Below are 16626 nucleotides of genomic sequence, written 5' to 3' on the forward strand. Positions count from 1 at the left end.
GAATAAATTATATCAAAAGGTATAAGTATGTTGCAGCATGCTCCAATAACCAGTAGCCTCTTCCTCAGAACAATAACAACAAACTATACTTCCATTTTAAATAGCAAAAGGCAACTATGTATAATTCACAAAAGTTTTATTTGACATATGTGTTTTAGACAGTTAAAAATCATAAGATGCTAGGGAATATATAAAATTTTTTGAGAGAATAAAATATTGGAGTTTTAAATTTTAATAAAATGGAATTTTTAACTAAATAGGAAGAACATATACTTCCACATACAGCTACACTCAAATTTAGTAACTTTGAAAGAGTAATTATTTGTAAATTGAATAATTTGCATATAATGCAGGATTATAGAAGTATTCATCTCCAAGTACATATTAACCAAACATATTTGGTTAATTACAATACTGCAATTTTTCATAATTCCGTGGGAAAAATCTCTCATTTATTAAAATATAAAATCATTTTAGTAAAGTGCTTTGCAAGGAAGGCTTCAGTCTAAATATTTTTTTCTAAAACAAAAAAGTTTGGTTATCTAAGTAGATGCAGAAAATGTAACTGATAGATATAATATACTTTCATGAGAAATTCCTTGTGCTGATTGGGAACAGATGGGATATTCCTCAGCACAATCAAGGCAGTATGACAGTTAACAATCTATTGGAACTCACTGGAGCGTTTGATAAAATTGCAAAATATAAAATCAACACAAAGACATCATTTGCATGTACAAAAATATGCCTGAGAGAGAACTTGTAAGATCAGTCCCATTCACGATAGCTTCAAAAAGTATACAGTAAGTTTAATCAAAGATGTGAGAGATCTCTGTGGCGAAAATTTCCAAATATGGAAAAAAATCTTCCAAGTTCGTTGATTGGCAGAACCAATATTATCAAATTATCTGTACAACCAAAATGCAATTTACAGATTCAGTGTGATCCCCACCAAAATGCTTATGATATTTTTCTGAAATAAATAAAAATTGGTACTAAATATCATGTGGAAACACAGGAGACCCAAAAAGATAAAAGTGGCTTAAAACAACACAAAGTTGTAGGCATTAAAATATAAGACTTCAGATATACTACTGGGCAGTTGTATTCAAACAGCTTGGTATTGGTGCATAAAAGGATTTACACATCAATAGTATGGATGGAAATCCCAGAAATTAACCCATACATCCAAGGCCAACTAATTTTTGACAAGAGGGCTGAAATCAATACAAGGAGAAAGAACAGTCTTTTCAAACAATGGTGCAGGAAAAATTCAATACATATGTGCCAAGCTATAACACACAATCTCTACCTTAGAGTTTATACAAAAATGAAATCTAAACTGATTAATGACCTAAATATGTGACCAGATACCATGAAATTGCTAAAGGAAAACATCAGGAAAAATCTGATGATGATGGCGTAGGCAAAGACATCTTAGAAATAACCACAGAAGCAAAGGCAAGAAAAGTAAAATAAGCCAACCCAAAAAGAACAAATATCCTGTGTTCTCACTGGTATGAGACAACATTTTTGTAAAATAAAAAACAAATATATATATATATGTATGAACATGTATATACATATATATTATATATGAATGTATAGGCAAGATTAGCATACTGAGAAATGTAAATACATTGCGGAAGGCATTTCTATTCCGGACTAAAAGAAGAACTTCCAGTGAAACAGTTAAATGTACTTGGACAACTTGATTTTCTAGTTTTGTCTGTACCTACAATGCACTAAGCACTTGAATAGCACGTTGTTAAGCTTGGAGCTGTTACTGAAACACTATAGTAATCACGGGGTGAAGGGTGGAGGGGAAAAGGTAGGGAGGGGAATCGTTACACCTACACAACTATATCATGGAAAATAATAAAAATAATTTTTAAAAAGAATTAAATACAAAAAACTGAAAATAGGAAAATGGGATCATAAGCTAAGAAGCATATGCGCATTGAACAAAGTGAAGAGGCAGCCAACAGAATGGGAGAAACTGTTGTGAAACTTAAAGGATTAGTAGCTAAGATCTGTGAAGAAGCAAAGAAACTCAGCAACAGACGAGTGGTTCAGTTAAGAAGTTGAGAAGGACGTGAACAGGCAATTTTCAAGATCTAAATATGAGACCTAAAACTTTGATACTGTTAAAAGAAAACATAGGAAAACTATTCTGGAAATTAGAATGGGCAAGAGCTTTGTAGGTCACACCTCAAGCAGAGGAAACAAAAAGAATAGAGAACTGTGATGCTGTGGTGCTAAAGAAACCATCAACAAAGTGACACCCTTCAAAATGGTGGAAATATATGCCAACTGCACATATGGCAAGGAATGGGAAGCTGCAGTGTATACTGAACTCAAACAACCTGGTAGCAAAAACAAATAATCCAATTAGAAAATGAGCTGTAGATCCAAGCAGGCATTTTTCAAATGAAATCATACAGATGGGCAAAAGTAATGAGGAAAAAAAAATGTTTAAGTATTGTTGATCATCATGGAAATGCACATCAAAACCACAATGAGGGCTCTGCGGCATGGCCTAGTGGCTAAAGTCCTTACCTTGAACACAAACACCAGGATCGCATATGGACGCCGGTTCTAATCCCAGCAGCTCCCCTTCCCATCCAGCTCCCTGCTTGTGGCCTGGGAAAGCAGTCGAGGACGGCCCAAAGCTTTGGGACCCTGCACCCGCGTGGGAAGCCTGGAAGAAGTTCCTGGATCCTGGCTTTGGATCGGAATAGCATTGGCCATTGCGGTCATTTGGGGAGTGAATCATCAGACGGAAGATCTTCCTCTCTGTCTCTCCTCCTCTCTGTATATCTGACTTTCCAATAAATAAATAAATCTTAAAAAAAACACAATGAGAATTACTTCACTTTAATAAGATAAACAATTATCAGAAAGATAGAAGATAATCAGTGTTGGTAAGACTGTAGAAAAAGGGAACCCTGAGATACTGCTAGTGAAAATGTAAAATAATTAAACCACTGTCAAGATTACAGAGATTCTTTTTTTTTTTTCAAGATTTATTTATTTATACTGGAAAGACAGATTTACAGAGAGGAAATATGGAGAGAAAGATCTTCCATCCACTGGTTCACTCAAGAAGTGGCCATAACGGCCAGAGCTGAGCTGATCTGAAGCCAGGAGCCAGGGACTTTGTCTAGCTCCCCCATGCATGCATAAGGTCTCAAAATTTTGGGCCATCCTTAATTACTTTCACAGGTCATAAGTAGGGAGTTGGAAGAAAAGTGGAGCAGCCAAGATAGGAACCGGTGCCCATATGGGATCCTGCTGCATGAAAGACTTCGAATTACCTACTAGGACATTGCTTTTGGCCCTAGAAAAGATTCTTAAAAGAATTAAATTAAAACGGTTTCATGAAACAGATTTTGCATTACTGAATTTGTAACCAAGGAAAATAAAATCCATGTACTGAAGAGACATCTATACACTCATGTTTATTGCTGCTTGTTCATATAACAAATGGAATAGGGCCCGGCACAGTAGCCTAGTGGCTAAAGTCCTCGCCTCACATGTGCCAGGATCCCCTATGGGCATGTGTTCTAATCCCAGCGGCCCCACTTCCCATCCAACTCCCTGCTTGTGGCCTGGGAAGGCAGTAGGGGACGGCCCAAAGCCTTGAGAGACATGGCAAAGGCTGTGGGCTCCTTGCTTCAGATCAGCTCAGTTTTGGCCATTGCCACCGCTTGGGGAATGAATCAATGGATGAAAGATTTTCCTCTATGTCTCTCCTTCTCTCTGTATATCTGACTGTAAAATAAAAATAAAGCTTTAAAAAATGGGAATAACCTGAATGTTCAATCAATGCTGAATGGATACAGAAAATGTGCTGGTTAAAAAAGGGAAACCTCATCATTCTTCAGTGGCTGGTATTTGAGTAAATGCTGTGTTGATACAGAAACCACATTTCCCATTTATTCTATTCCAAGCACACAAACATACTGGATAAATACAAATACATTTATAAACCAGTGATTCAGGAATGTGAAACTCTTAGGTGTCAAAATTGGAAGGTTAATATTAAACATAAAATCAACAAAGATGGATAATTATTCTCATGCTGTGGTGGTGAGAGGCTGATCTTATTTCGAGATTAGTGGTATGTTTTGGGTCTTTATGCCCTCATCAAACTTCAGGTTTTAGACCCCAAAAGACAAATAGCAACTCAGCTCACGTAAACTGAAGCTTTACAAAAGCCTTCCCACTGTGATGAGTGAACTACAAGATTTCTCTCAAGCCTGGATAGGCAGCTACTAATTTTTTTTCTTTTTCCTCAGGGGTAGGAGAGGAAAAATGTTTGTATCTTGTGAACAGAAACCTCACCGTACCTGTTGCCACATGGGAATAGGATTGATTTTATTCCGTATTTGTATGCTAGGATTCTTCAACAGGGCAAGCAAATTATATTCCCACAGGAAAATAAAATGCAGACCTAACTGAAAGCAAACTTATGCTAGAACACAAATTTCACATGAAGGAAATAACCTCAAGGAATATCAGGACAATGGAAACACTTGCACAAAATGAACTAGAGAACAATCTATGAAAGTTATTATTGAAGCTTGTCATGTTTTTTTTCAAATCAATTGCAAAATGCTACCAAAATATTATAAGGGCAAGCAGAATGAGTAAGAAAGAATAATGGAAAATAGAAAACTGTAGTAAAATAAAGGAAAATCAGTTTTGGATGGAAAATAATATAATTATAGAAGTAAAAATATTGTCAGTAAAATAAAAAAAAACAGTGGATTTGGTAGAAATAAATAGACTAGAAACGTTTTAGATGGAGAACTAAAGAAGAGAAGTCAGGAAATTTTCTGTAAATTTATATAGGGTGGTAGAGATTAAAAAAAACAGTAATTATAATGGTATGGAAATTAGCTAAGAAAAGATTAAGTGGACAAAAATGAGAAAGAAAGCCCGGCGTGGTAGCCCAGCAGCTAAAGCCCTCTCTTTGCACACTCTGGGATTCCATATGTGCACTGGTTCTACTCCCAGAGATCTTGCTTTCCATCCGGCTCCCACCTTATGGCCTGGGAAATCAGTTGAGAATGGTGCAAAGCTTTGGGTGTCTGCTCCCGCGTGGAGACATGGAAGAAGCTGCTGGCGCCAGGATCCTGGTTTTGGATTGACGCAGGTATGTTGCGGCCACTTTGGATTGAATCAAAGGACACAAGATCCTTCTGTCTGTCTCTCCTCCTCTCTGTACATCTGCCTTTCTTTCTTTCCTTTTTTTTTTTTAAGATTTATTTATTTTTGTTGCAAAGTCAGATGTACAGAGAGGAGGAGAGACAAAAAGAAAGATCTTCCATCCAATGGTTTACACCCCAAATGACCACAATGTCCAGTACCGTGCCAATCCGAAGCCGGGAGCCAGGAGCTCCCCCAGGCCTCCCACATGGGTGCAGGGTCCCAAGGCTTTGGGCCGTCCTCAACTGCTTTCCCAGGGCACAGGCAGTGGAGCTGGATGGGAAGCGGGGCCACGGGGATCAGAACCGGCGACCATAGGGGATCCCGGCATTTTCAAAGCAAGGATTTTAGCCATTAGGCCACTATGCCGGGCCAAAAATCTGCCTTGCAAATAAGAAAGATTTTTTTTTTTTAAGATGAGAACGTATATAATGAGTAAAGCATAATCAAAAATGTATAAAGATTATAACTTCAGTTTGGAGAAGGTAAAACAAAAATCCACTTCTAGGCCCCTCTTTGGAAAGCTGAAGACTATTAGAACTTCTAAATGTAGTGATGTTGTGGCACGCAAATCACAAGAACTAGCATTCTGTATCAGCAGCAGATTTCCTAAGAATGAAATTGCAAAAGTGATGCTATTCAGAACATATACAAAAATAATAAAATTCTTAAAAATAAGTTTAACTAAAACTACGAAAGACTTGAGCAGGGACATTTACAAAATACCATCAAAAAGCATCGAAGAAGATGCAAACAGCATGGGAAGAACGCATCCATTTTCATACATTAGAACAATTAATATTAAGATGTCCTTATCACCAAAAACAGTACCGATTCAGCAGTCTTTATTGAAATAATCATAATGTTCTTCAGAAAACTAGACATAAACCAAGCACAAAAGAGCGCATGATCACAAGAAGCCACTCATGTAGATGCTAACTGAGGTAATTCCATGAAAGTCGATAGTGTTTACCAGAGGAAGGGAAGACAGAGAAGGAAGGAAGACTGGGAGGGGTCGATTCATGTACCTGAACATACAGCTCAGATTGTAAATGTCTGTTTTTCTTCCTGTTGTTGATTTTGTATTGTGGCTTTTCACTTGAGGGGATGTATACTGTTGTATCCAGATGTGAGGATGCAATGCAGTGTGCATCTCTGCTTCCAGATGAAGATGGACTCCCAGTGAAACTGTTTACTGTATCTCGACAGTAGGATGCTGGACTCTGCCATTTTCCATGCCCTCAATGATGGATATAGGACAGTGTATGAAGAACTATGATATAGGAATACAGGGGAATTCAGTAGGATGGGGGAAGAGGTCTTGGGAGGGGCTAAGGGAAATCCCAGTGTTCATGAAACTGTATCAAAATGATAATAATAACAAAAAATTTTTAAATACAGCTCAGTTTCATGGCACAATAGGATGGCTATATATAAGGTTAATACACTGTATTTATAAAAAGAAAACTAATTAACACAAAGGTAGGACTTTAGATGTTTTTGCCATAAAGTGAATAATAAATATTAGTTGGCATAGATATATTTGATCACTGCACATATTTATTGAAGCATTATACATATCCCAAAAGTTCACATAATTTAATTTTATTTTTTCAAAGACTTTTCCATTGTTTTTGGAAAGGCAGATTTACAGACAGGAGAGAAAGAATGATTTTCCTACTGGTTCATGCCCGCCCTGTCTGCACGAGCCACAGCTGAGCCAGTCCGGAGCCAGCAAACAGGAGCCAGGATCCTCTTCTCAGTTCCCCATGCGGGTGCAGGGTTCCAAGGCTTTGGGCCGTCCTCAGCTGCTTTCTCAGGCCACAAACAGGGAGTTGGATGGAATTGGAGCAGCCGGAGCATGAACCTACGCCCATATGGGATCCCAGCATTTATAAAGTTTGGATTTAGACACTAAAACATTGTGCTAGGCCCGTGTACATAATATTACGATTTAACACTTTTTGGGTTTTCAATTTTGAATTTTTGTTTTTGAAATTTATCATACAATTCTATGTAGTCTTGGATTCCCTACCCCCATTTTCTGCCACCCAATTGATTTTTCCCATAATGTTACACTCTTCATAAGGAGTTACATTTCCATCAGTCTGCTATTTAGTTGTGCCTCGACAACACTTGTACACACAATGTCAGACAGTCCATCATCCCATTGTTTAGGTATATCCAACACTTGCATTGGGAGTCCACCTTTTGGAAGCAGAGTCGCTTGTTTCATTGTGTCTTCACTTCTAGATATGGTAGTCTTCATTACTCCACCACTATACATTCCAAATTGCATGATGGATACCTTGTATTAGAGAAAACATGTGCTATTTCTCTTTTTGAGTTTTTTAAATTAACAAACATGCTTTAATGGGAATGAAAATACTGATCTGGTTTTATTACCACTTATTGAATGCACATGTAGAGTTATTATTACAAACCCCACAGATGTAAGTAGTCAAAATAAGGATAAAACTTTAAAATCATTTTTAAATCATAGCTTATAAAAGATTACTTTTGGCAACATTATTTGTTATTCTTAATGATATTTATAAATAAATTTATGGAAGATGTTCCCTGTGCCTCTAGTTAATGCTAGAAAATGAGGGAAGGAAATAGAATAAGAAATGAAAGGAGACGCAATTTTGTCTAAGTATTATTCTTAAATAAAGCAATTAAAGCAAAAATGTAAGTTAAAAATATTTTATTGCCTCTTGTGTTAGGGTAAGTGATGTCATATGTACTTTTCTACTCGTTTTTAAATACTTTCTAATTTAAAACGAATAATCTAAAATTATTTTAATGGAAGATAAAAATAAATTCTAATTTAACTGAGTTAAATTCTTAAAATAACATGAGCTACACTAGCAGTGTTAAATCTAGAATTTTCTTTTGTGGCCTTTTTAGAAAATGTTAGTAAATAAGATCCTCATTATACTTCCAAAGTATAATGAAAGTAATGCCAGCTCAAGATCTAAAATGTCTATGAATTGTCATGCATCATTAACAATTTTGAAATGTGTTACTTACAAATTATAAGATGCAAGTCAATCTCAGGTTTACACATAAGAAGTCTACTGTATATTAGTGTTGTCTCATTTGTGGCATTTGTTTATTGCAAGCAGTGCATGCAAGAAATTGAATAATTACACTTACTATCTTATTATTCATGTAAAGTATTTGCATTGCAGTATCTGATAAATAACACAAATTAATCTAGATTTAGGTACGAACTTGTGTTTCATTTTTTTAATTGAAGCCTTATATTACATAGTGAAATAAAAAAAAAAACCAGCAGTTAAATTTTATCTTCATTTTATATTTTAAGTTAATGGCTCACAACACTGTGATCTGGTCTACACTTCTCAGAACTTCTGGCTATATCTGCTAGCCTAACTGAAAACCTGAGTACCAGGGTCTTTGCAACTATGGTACTGCATCGTCCGTATGAATCCTGGAAAACTTTATCCTCCCTTTCCAATTGCTTAACCAGAAATTTTCCAGTATGAGCTTAGACCTCATTCAGCCAGTTTGATCCACTGATGTAAGTCATTTTGTCATCATAATGAAGGACAATCCTTTGGTTTATTTTTTCCTTTATGATCATTCACAGTTTCCACCCTTCTGATGTATCTGGCTTACTTCCTTGGTGGCATGGACTCTATGTATTTTCTTAATTATTAAACAGTGACACATGTGAATCACACACACAAAAAAAAACGAAAGTCAGGAAACTGGCAATTGTGAAATTTTGGCAGTCATTCACTTATGGGTTGCAATTCATAATTTATGAAATGATAGCTTTAGCTCTTTTCTAGCTAATCAATAGGTATAATTAAGCATTGAATTTCTCTATGCTGTATGAATATGAAGCTAGGAATACATTCCTACTGCATTATTCTTTGTTCTTGTTTACCTTGCTTTGCACAAATTTTATCTATAGGCTTTGTATAGTATTTTCAGCATTTGCATTGGTTCTAAATGCTCCTCTTTCATTTATGCATAAGAATAGCCATGTGGCATATTATGGAGGCATTATCTTTTGCAACAGCTAAGGTTAATAATAACATAATTAATTATTGCTATTATAATAACAATGATAAATTACCATATCTATACAGACTTTCTCCCACACTGAACCTTAGGCTCCTTTGAGCCCATTGATTAAGCCTTATAGTTTGCTTTAGCCCTAACTGTAGAACCATATGGAAGGGACCGTATTAAGTCATTTTACACATAAATTCCACTCCTTTTGATTTTCTCACCTTGGTTCATGTTCATGAGTAAACATTATTAGGCCGGTTTAACAAGAATCCATTTAGTGTTGATGTTTCCTGTTGCCAATTTTCCATCCTCTGACCTCTCACCTGCTCCTTGGCTACACATTTGCACCTACCCTTATTGTATTTGTCATGCAGCCTTATTCTATACCAAGGTTACTTTCCCTGTTACAATAGTTCCTGAGGAAAGTTTGTCCTTCTGCTTTACCTATTGCCCTGGTTCCATTTATAGTCAATATGAAAAGCTAAGGTTTTGAAAATGAAAAACAATTTTCCTTTATTTCCTACTCTGTTGCTTTCCTGATATACAATGTGTATCATGTAGCCTTAGGAAAAAAAAAGTTTAAACACTCGACATCGTCTACTGCCAATTAACTAATTATCCTCCCATTCATTAATATCTCCTAATGCTTTGATATATTAGTGTGAAGACCATTAGATAGGAAAACTTGGCAGTTACTTACAGAAAACCACAATACCAAGCAGACTGCAACATTCATGAAGCAATTATCATAGAGCATAGCTTGCATGTCACTAGAAATATTCCTGGTAACTTTGTCAGTACAATTCCCAGTTGACTAACAAACACAGTTAAACATGTGCTGCTAAAGTTGTACCTAATTTACAATGAGACTGCTTCATGAAAAAGAATACAAACTATTGTTACTCTAACTCTCCAGAGGGAACCTGCAGTGAGGAAGCAATAACAAAAGGAAAATTGATGTCAACACACCAGAATCTAACTTCAATAAATCAGAATAAGAGAAAGAGATAGAATTTTCTAAACCAAGTTTATTTTCAGAGGAAAAGAGTATCATGGGAAAAACGGGTCCCCATTATATATAGGATATGACAGGATACATTTAATTAGACATTCAACTAAAGACATTCAAGGCGGTATGTGTCTAAAGCACACATTTGTCCTTAATGGGATAAGAGTTGGCTGTTGAGGGCAAAATATTACATATTCTTTTTATGTTGAAAGCAAGCATTCACCCCGTTCATCTGCACATTCAGTGTATGTGTAGTATTAAAATTTCATGGTGGAGATGGAACGGAAAAAATAAGCAGATTCCTTAGGGACTTGTTAATGAAAAACAGGTAGAATTGGTTGAGAATACTGGTCTAACCTGAAGTGACCTGAAGTATCACAGTGTATAAAATGATAAAGTATCTGGATTATTTCCAGTAGAAAGAGTGCAGACTATTATTAGACTATTATTAGCATATATTCAATTTTTTGCTTATTTCAGAAAATGATCTAGAAACAAAGGGTGAAAGTCAAATATTTTGTCTTAAGAAAGCATGGTGATGTAAATATTAATCTCCATAAAGTGGTACTCTGGAGTATTCTCAAAATTATCACTTTCATAGCATTCAATGTGAAAATTTTCATTAAACCAGCGACTTGGATAACAGCGATGGATAGCAGAATACAATGCTTAGTAGAAATACTGATTTAAACGGAATTTTGTTCAGCTGGATAATTAGGTTGCATAATTTGGGGCAGACATTTGGCACGGTGGTTAAGACAGTCACTGACGTTGGTGCCTGCATGTCATTCTGAAGTGTCTGCGGCGGGTTGAGTCTGAGATTCACTCCCCGTTCCTGATGCCTGCTAATGCCTTCATGTAGCAGGTGAACACTCAACAACTCTGGTGGGATGGCTGCTGTGTGAGCCTGAGCCCCTGGCCTCAGGCTTTGACCCTGGCTGTTGTGGGCCTTTGGGAAGTGAAGTGTTGGATGAAAAATGTGCTTCTGTTTCCCACTTTTTAAATTAATAAAAATAACTAACATTTTTATTTCTTTATGTTAATAACTTTGAGAAGGAGATCAATAAAAAAATCAGAATGGATAAAATGTCGTTAGAGTAGAAATATATAAACTATTATCATCGTTAGATATTTAGACTTAAGTATATTCCCAGTTTTGCTCTATGGACTGAGATATATGGCAACACCATCTAAGGCATCATTTCTGCCAAAATTCTAACATAAATGAAAAGCAATGCCAAAAATTACAGCTTCACTGCTTGTATTTATTTGTCTCGATAAATTGTCTTTATTTTGTGCTGATTTCTGGAATCATTCTAATTAGATAACACCACTGTAGCCTACTTGAATATTGTAATAGAAATCTTGGAATACATGATTTTCACTCTGCCATATGATGGCTTTTCTATCTTGGTTTTCTTTCAGGAATATAGGGATCTCTGGTAATAAATTCTCTAATTTCCTTTGTTGTGATCCTCTTGAGGATACTTTTATATTTTCCTCAGTGTCTTACAGTGCCTTGCTTAGATTGGCTTTGCTATGATTCAGTAAGTGAACTAATGAAATGAAGAGTGAAGGGATAACAAAAAATAATGTACAGAGTATTTATTGATGATTTGAGGTTGAGACAAATAAAATTTCACAAAGAACTCATTCTTTTAACTCATTAAATTCTGGAGAACAGAATTCCTGAATTCAATAGGTACAGTTTCAAGAATATAACCAGACTTATCTCATTCCTTCCACCTCAATACACCACCTTTCCATTCCATCACTTCAAAATTACTTGAGCTGATATAATTTTAATCCACTCTATAGTGACAGACTATTCACTATATTCACTAGTTATAATATTCAACAAGTAAAAACACCACAAAACCTATTTTCACTGGAGTATGAACACATGCTAAAAACAACCATTGTCTTCAAGTGACCATTTCATTCTTACACTTTTCTCTATGTGTATTCTGTATTAATTTCCACTGAGAAGACATGGGGCATTTAGTTTTTTTTGAGATTGGCTTATTTTGCTAAGCAGAATCATTTCCAGTTGCATCCATTTTGTTGCAAAGAACAGAATTTTATTCCTTTTTTATGGTTAACTAGTATTGCATAGTAATTACTTGGGGTGATATAATTTTAATCCACTCTGGTACAGATGCAAAATTAAAAACTGGGAGTCAAAAGATATGAAGTTTTGGTATTCAGTTGATATGTGGAGCAATATTATATAAAGTACATGATAATATTAAGATGTGATAATCCATTGTGAGGAAAATTGACGTGAATTGTACCTTAGGAGAGAATTTGGATAGATTGGAGGACCTGTATCAAACTAAAGTATTTTTGGTTCAGAGATCTGTAACAATAAGCTAAGAAAAACTACCACTAGAATAACACATTTTTAAGTGCATACATCCAATATTCTTTAATATGAAGTGTTAGGGGTCTCAAAGCCAACTCTCTATTTTAAGTTGTTCGCTCAGAGAACTCACAAAAATAGGTACTCTCATCATAGTATGGTTTATTACACAAAACCTTACAGGCTGAAGTTGCCAAAGACAAGAAATACACAAGGAAGTGCAAGAGAGACCAAGTATGGACTTCACTAGTCATCTATGGGATCATACAGAGAGCTTAATTTTCCAGCAGTAAGTTATCACAGAAACGGAGTGTTGATAACTGGAAAAACTCATGCAGGTCTTGATGTCTAAGGATTTGATTGGGAGCTTGTCACATTGATAGCAAGCACCCGTTTGACTGGCCTTAACCATTCCTTCTCCAGAACTTCCAGAAGTAAAGCTGAAGTCTTAGGGCATTTCACTCAACAAAACCAGGAATTTACCTTATATCGAACTGCTGGCATATAGGCATCTGAAGTGACTAGTATACAAAGACACGATCATAGGGCAGGTGTTAGGAGGGTTTATATATTAGCATCATGTACACTGTAAAGTGTATGGTTTGAGCTTCCCAGATCACTTGTGTTAACCGTACTCCTATTGTATTCAATTGTCACACATTTTGTAGACATTCTGCTGTGTACTTAAGTGCCTCAAAAATAGCTCTATTTTTCTCCTGCTGGACAACAGTTAGCAACTTAGTAATTCCTGTGGGGAAATATTCTTATCCCCTCACTATATTTAAATGTTACCTACCTAAGGACAAACACACTGGATTATAAGAAACAAGTGAGCTTCCCGGAAGCATATCAGAATTACTCAGTACATTTACATTTTTTAATAAAAAGTGTTGGTACCCCACAATATTGATATCTATGTGATAGTTTTTGCTTGACACATTTTTCCCTGAATTGTTCTGCATCCTCCATTTTACTTTTGTATTATAAGATTGGTTTTTAAAATGCAACAAAATATATTTGTTTTGGAAGCATATATAATAAATGTACTTTCTACTTTTCAAATTCCTTATTTCAAATTTCTTCTCATCCTGGCTCTGCTGAAAAGTTCATTCTTAGATTGTGTTTCAAGGTTTAGGAAACATAGCATTCTTATCATAAAAATGGATCAAATTCTCAAAACAGAAATGTCTGCTTTCTCACCTAAGTTATCAGAATGTATTTCATTTCTGAAGTGCACATACACTATTCTGCCTTGCATTAAAATAGTGTGTGTAACGCTTCCTGAACTAGCCTTTGGTTTTTACACAGAAACTGTGACTGACCTGTCTTTATGGCATCCAGAATTCCTGCCTAACTTTTTACTTCAGGTTATTCACTTACATTCAGCATGCAATTATTTAATTGTGATTTTTTTTTAAAGTCATATTACCGAGTGGAAGTAGAGCTAAAAAATTGTAACTAATGCTAACATTTTCTAATTATAGAACGTGGTATGAACTTCAGAAAAGTGGTCTTATTTGGTATCAACTAAGAGCAAATGAGAAGTAGATGAGACAAAGCATGTAAAGACACAATATTCAAAACAGCTGTATTATGTCCTCAGTGGAACAGGTGCTGTGTTTTGAATTTTCAGTCTGTATGCCCTTTCAAGATGCTCCCTATTTCAGTGTTTTGGGGATTCATTTGTCACTAGAGATATATTAATTTGATGGTTTTACTGACACCTGTCGAATCAAAATATCTGACAAATACCTTAAGACTACAGACTGACATGACAGGTATTTCACCTAATGGTTAGGATGCTGAAGCCTCTGAATCAAGTGCCTGAATTTGACCCCCAACCTTGGCACATTTCTCTTGGTTCTTCCTTATACGTTGTCTAAGAGCCAGCAGTGATAGCTCAGCTGACTGGGGTTTGCCAGCCATATAAGAGAACAGTATTAAGTGACTGGCTCCCAAATTTAGTCTAGAATAAATATAAAAATTGACAAGAATTGTAGTGACAATACTTCGCTATATGTGCATTCCATGGTGCTAAAATTTAAGCACTATGAAACAGGATTATGGACATCCCATTGTTGATAGTGTCATCAATATAAAAATGATCTACCCTGTAAATAAGTCAGAAATTAAGAGCTAAAAACTAAATTTCAACAAATTCTTTGCATCATAAGGAGATGTTCTTTTTCATTATTTGAAATTCCTTCTCCTTTTTTTGATGTTTATTTTATTTGATAGGTAAATTTTACAGAGAGAGTAGGAGAAGGAGAGATAAGATCTTCCGTCTGCTCTTTTGTTCCCTCACCCCTTGTTGGCCAGAGCTGAGCTGATCTGAAGCTGGGATCCAAAAGCTTCTTCTAAGTCTCCTCCATTGCTTTCCTAGTTCATAAGCTTCATCAGGAATGGAGCAGCTGGGATATGAATTCCCATTCATGGCATGCCAGCCCTACAGGGCTGAGGAGTATAGCTTAAAGTGCTACCACCTCAGCCTTCTCCTTCTTCTTATGCCAGTTTTTTCTGTTTTTGCTTGAATATGCATAAATTCTTTTTTTTTTAAAGATTTATTTTTATTATTTTTTCATTGGAAAGGCGGATATACAGAGAGGACAGACAGAGAGGAAGATCTTCCATCCGATGATTCACTCCCCAAGTGAGTGCAACGGGCCGATACTATGCCGATCCGAAGCCAGGAGCCTCTTCCGGGTCTCCCACGCGGGTGCAGGGTCCCAAAGCTTTGGGCCGTCCTCGACTGCTTTCCCAGGCCACAGGCAGGGAGCTGGAAGGGAAGCGGGGCTGCCGGGATTAGAACCGGCGCCCATATGGGATCCCGGGCGTGCAAGGCGAGGACCTTTAACCACTTGCGCCACCGCGCCGGGCCCTGAATATGCATAAATTCTATTATCTTTATATTCTGCTCAACATGGGCTTATTCAAACCTCCTATTATTAATTATCTACTGTGTGCATAACCCCTTGTCATAAATAAAGAACATTACAATCAAGTTTCATTTAATGGATTTTTATGAAGCTAGGGGTTAGTGTTGACTAAATGCAATTTCTACCTTCAAGTAGATTTTGGTATAAAGTTGGAGAGTACAGTCATACAAAACAGCTGTGTGATTATAATGAGGCAATGCATAAACAGCTACAAAACACACTGGAGAAGCAGGCTGATTCTTTAACAAAAAAGGAAAGCTTTCAAATGGCATTATAAAGGAATTCGTGAAAGAGGAGTAAATACATGTTTGGGTAATATTGAAAACTTGCTACCCTAAAGCTAGGAAACCTTCTTTTACCAGTATTAGTCAAGTTTAAACATTCTTTACATCAAGAACTTTCCCATTTATTATAGAATAAACTGTCACAGGTCTAAGCCCAAGTTGTGGCTTACCTATAAATGATTTTGAGTGTGCTGCAACTAGGATTAATCAAAGCAATCTGGAGAGCAGTTACTGAACAAGAACAATTTTTTGACATAATATAATTGAATTAATTGGCTGTACTTGTTAGGTAAAGGAAGCAGAGGGAAAAAGCATGCTCATTTCTGACCCGGTCAAATCAGGAACGCAGTAACTCCTCTCCCCATCTGCTTAGTTGTCAAGTTCTTATGCTGCCTGGAATGTATATAATTTTAATCTATGAGAAGTGTTTTACAATTGGCTTAAGAACCATGTTCTGTTCTAAGTTCATCCTTTATTTTAATGTCTTTAATATTAGCTCTATCCTTGTTTTAAGATGAAGTAGCTCTAATAGCTCAATGACACAAAGGAACGCATCTGAATGGATCCATGTCAGTCAAGCATATTTATTTATTATGACATTGATTCCCTATCCTTAACATATGCAAAAATCAAATTTGTAATTTTTATTAAGGTAATTTAGTATCCAGTAATCATTCCTTGAAGTGTGGTTAGATATTTCTTAACCATGAGATTTTGTGCAGGGTTTTGAACACACTATAATATCCTAAAACATGATCGAGAGGAAAGTGAAGA

At 36.0% G+C, this 16626-nt stretch overlaps 1 protein-coding gene across 1 annotated transcript in view; it reads left to right on the top strand.

Annotated features, from left to right (window-relative positions):
* Nucleotides 1-16626, top strand: part of LAMA2 (laminin subunit alpha 2) — a 421382-nt gene that overhangs the window by 100066 nt on the left and 304690 nt on the right. The gene's annotated exons all lie outside the window — the stretch shown is intronic.

This window comes from Ochotona curzoniae, unplaced genomic scaffold (genome assembly GCF_017591425.1).
Source record: "Ochotona curzoniae isolate NIBS_2020 unplaced genomic scaffold, NIBS_Ocur_1.0 scaffold_3890, whole genome shotgun sequence".
NCBI classification, from domain to species: Eukaryota; Metazoa; Chordata; class Mammalia; order Lagomorpha; family Ochotonidae; genus Ochotona; species Ochotona curzoniae.